Raw genomic sequence first — 3,665 nt, 5'->3', positions numbered from 1 at the left:
CACACAATCTCTTACCCAAGCTAGAGGAGATAAACTCACGGTTAATTATAAGTTGTCTAATGTTTATATTTGTAACAAAGATATTTGTTTACCTACTCATTTTATTCTTGTAAAAAATTTAACTCATAGAATCATATTAGGAACTCCTTTTCTGCATAAAATTATGCCTCTAATTAATGTTGATCAAAAGGGAATTACCTCCATTACCAATAACAAAAGAATTACTTTTGAATTTATTATTGATCCTCATACTAGGATGATTAATGAAGTTAAAGATATTCTTCTTAAAAAAGAAAAACAAATATGTTTTCTTAAAGAAGAAGTAGATTTATTAAACATTACTTCTCAACTTAAGAAACCTGAAATTCAAAACCAAATTAAATTAATTGATCAACATGTTAGGCCTTTTTGGGATAGAAACTTAAATGATTTACCTAATGCCTTTTGGGATAGAAAGAAACATGTTATTTCTTTACCTTATCTTGATGACTTTAATGAAAGACAGATCCCCACCAAAGCTATGCCTGCTCAAATGAATCATGAGTATTTGGATTTATGCAAAAAGGAGATAGAATCTCTTTTAGAGAAAAATTTAATAAGAAAATCCAAATCTCCTTGGAGTTGCATAGCTTTTTATGTTAATAATGCTGCCGAAAAGGAACGTGGGGTCCCTAGACTTGTTATAAATTACAAACCTCTTAATAAAGTGTTAAAATGGATTAGATATCCTATTCCTAATAAAAAAGATCTTTTAGATAGATTAAACAATGCTTTAATCTTCTCTAAATTTGATATGAAATCTGGTTATTGGCAAATTCAGATTAATGAATCTGATAAGTATAAAATAGCCTTTACTGTTCCTTTTGGACATTATGAATGGAATGTCCTTCCTTTGGTCTTAAAAATGCCCCTTCTGAATTTCAAAATATTATGAATGATATTTTTAATCCTTATACTGAATTTATAATTGTTTATATTGATGATGTCTTAGTTTTTTCTAAAACTATAGATCAACATGTTAAACATTTAAAAATATTCAAAGGATTAGTTAAACATAATGGATTAGTTATATCTGCTCCTAAGATGAAACTTTTTCAAACAAAAGTTAGATTTTTAGGTCATGAAATTGACCAAGGAACTATAATTCCTATACAAAGAAGTATTGAATTCGCTTCTAAATTCCCCAATATTATTACAGATAAAAAACAATTACAAAGGTTTCTTGGTAGTCTCAATTATATAGCAGATTATTATGAAAATCTTGCAAAAGATACTGCCATATTACATGCTAGGCTTAAAAAGAATCCTGGCCGTTGGACTGATAAACATTCTCAGGCAGTCCAAAGAATTAAAAACAAAGTTAAATGTTTGCCTTGTTTATCCCTTGCTAATCCTAAATATTTCAAAATTGTTGAAACAGATGCTTCTGACTTAGGCTATGGAGGAATCCTTAAACAAATTATACCTGATACATCAAAAGAAGTTTTAGTTAGATTTACCTCTGGAAAATGGAATCCTGCCCAATCAAAATATTCTACTATCAAAAAAGAAATACTCTCTATTATAAAATGCATTTCAAAATTTCAAGATGATCTTCTAAAATAAGAAATTTTTATTAAAAATTGATTGTAGCTCAGCTAAATCAATTATTGAAAAAGATGTTAAAAATCTTGTTGCTAAGCAAATTTTTGCTAGCTGGCAATCTCAATTACCTATGTTTGAATTTGACATTCAACACATTAAAGGTGAAAATAATTCACTTGCTGATTATTTAACTCGTGAATTTTTGCAGGGAAAAAATGATGACCCTGTATAGGGGAAGAGGCCGCGGTTATGGCCGTGGTGGAAGGGGGAGTAACAATATGTTACCCCAGTCAGAATCAAACATTCCTCTAATAGGGGATTGGACTACAGTTTATAAAGGTAGAAAAATGCAACAATTACCTGCATCTTTATCTAAAAGGGAAGATATTCCTTCCTCCTCCTCTAATAAAAGTACACCTTACAAAGAAGTTGCGGTTAATAACCCACCTCAAGAGCAATTGGATTATTTTGAAAATCTAGTAACTGAAAAAATCATGTATATTGATGAAGAAGATATCAAAATCAATTCAAATGATGGATGGTCTATTAAAACTAGATACCTCGAATCAAGAGGATATCCAGGCCTACATGGGAAATCTAGGCCTCACCTAGAAATTCTTTTAACCGTTACCGAATCGGTAACATTTACTCACCATTACCAGAATAATAATCCTGAAAGTTTTATAAACTTCAGTAAATGTCACATTAATAAAATCTTGTTACCAAGAGAATGGGGTCTTAATCCAAATGGTGAAAAAGCAATAAGAATTGCAGAAGGAAAGTATATTTACTTTAATTACTGGGACTATGTCCAAGCTTTTACTCAAGCTTTTTATTATCAGAATCCCAAGAATAAGCATTCTTGGTTTTTCTCTATTAATCCAGAGATGATTAATAGACCTATACCAAATTGGTTTTATGAATGGTGGACTAAATTTGGTCCGTCTTTGGAAATACTACCCAAAGAATTACTTGATTTATACAATCCCTGGTGTGACAATAGCCCACTTATTGTAAATATTTTATCTGATCATTTAATCACCGGACAATGTCCATTTTGGTTCTTTACCAAATTTCAGATTTCATGGATATGGAGATGGTCAATCACCATATCTCAAGATAAATTCAACATACCCATTTTAGAAAGAAATTTCTTCTATAAATGGTGGAACAAAATGAGTTCCGAAGAAGTCCAGAAAATAGGAAATTTAATTCAAACAGCTATAGTTGAAGACCAAAGTAATAAGGTGAAAGAGCAAAGCTCCCAACAAATGTCTATGGGAAATCTGAAGAATTTCTTCCAGAGAAAATATCCAAATGAAACAGAAGATGAAATCATGGTTAGAACTTTGGACCATATGAAAAATCAATTCTTCTCCACTTTTCCAGCAAAAGCATCGAGAGATGAGGATTCATCTATGAAGACCAGCTCTTCCATGGGATCAATTGATTCCCACAACTTTGACTGTTTGGCAGGAGAAGTCCAAGCAGAGGACCCAACTGCAGAGGATTTCTGGGACGCAATTATTCAATCCATGACCCAGAAAACAAAAGAGAAAGCAAAAAATAAGAATCAATAATCAAAGGCAAAAGATAAGAAAGAATCCTATCTTGTTTGCCATTTCAAAGCAATAATGAAAAAGAATCAATAAACAAAAGCAAAAGACAAGGTTAATGGAATAAGAATCTTGTCAAAAGCAAAAGACAAGGTTAATAGAATAAGAATCTTGTCAAAAGCAAAAGATAAGAAAGAATCTTATCTTCTTATCTTAAGGGAATAAGAATCTCTTGTCTTTAGGTATAAATGTATGCACTTAATTTTCTTTGTAAAAGTTTTTTGTTTTTTATTAATGTTTAGTAGTTCACCTACTATTGTAGGTAGATGTTACCGGCTTAAATAGTAAGCCTTTGCTTCCCTATATAAGGGGATTCAAGTTTCTTTTGTAATCAAATTTTAAAATAAGTGTGAAAGAAAATTTTCAATACTCCTCTAGACTTTCTCTACCATTTCTTTACATTCTTATACATATTTCGATCCTGCTTCTGCTGTATACTAATTGTTATATATATATATATATATA

This window comes from Lathyrus oleraceus, chromosome 5 (genome assembly GCF_024323335.1).
Source record: "Lathyrus oleraceus cultivar Zhongwan6 chromosome 5, CAAS_Psat_ZW6_1.0, whole genome shotgun sequence".
Taxonomy (NCBI): Eukaryota; Viridiplantae; Streptophyta; class Magnoliopsida; order Fabales; family Fabaceae; genus Lathyrus; species Lathyrus oleraceus.
Note: the sequence above shows the minus strand (reverse complement) of the source record.